This window comes from Penaeus monodon, chromosome 24, assembly GCF_015228065.2.
Source record: "Penaeus monodon isolate SGIC_2016 chromosome 24, NSTDA_Pmon_1, whole genome shotgun sequence".
Taxonomy (NCBI): domain Eukaryota; kingdom Metazoa; phylum Arthropoda; class Malacostraca; order Decapoda; family Penaeidae; genus Penaeus; species Penaeus monodon.
The window spans coordinates 1,602,799-1,603,128 of NC_051409.1; positions in this window are offsets into that span (position 1 = coordinate 1,602,799).

Here is a 330-nt window from a genome sequence, read left to right on the forward strand (position 1 = left end):
CAATCATAACAATAGAAGAATGCCAAAAAAGCATTATACGGAACGAGACGCGAGAGGGAAAATCAGAATATTGAAAACGACAAACGCATAGGCGTGCAGTATTGGCTCAAAATCAGGGTTGATATAATGGCTACATTGTCCTTTTTTTCATGGATGGAAACACAATATGGAAAGGATCTTTTGTCCGCTTCAGTCGTTGCAGAAACTGATGCTCATTTTGATGCCCGTCCCCTTGTCTCCCTCGCCTTGTGTTGCAGCTTGCAGTATCATCAAGTCTTTGGTTGTTCTGGGGAGAAATCGCTTTCCTGGTCTCTTTCCATCTTTTTGGTC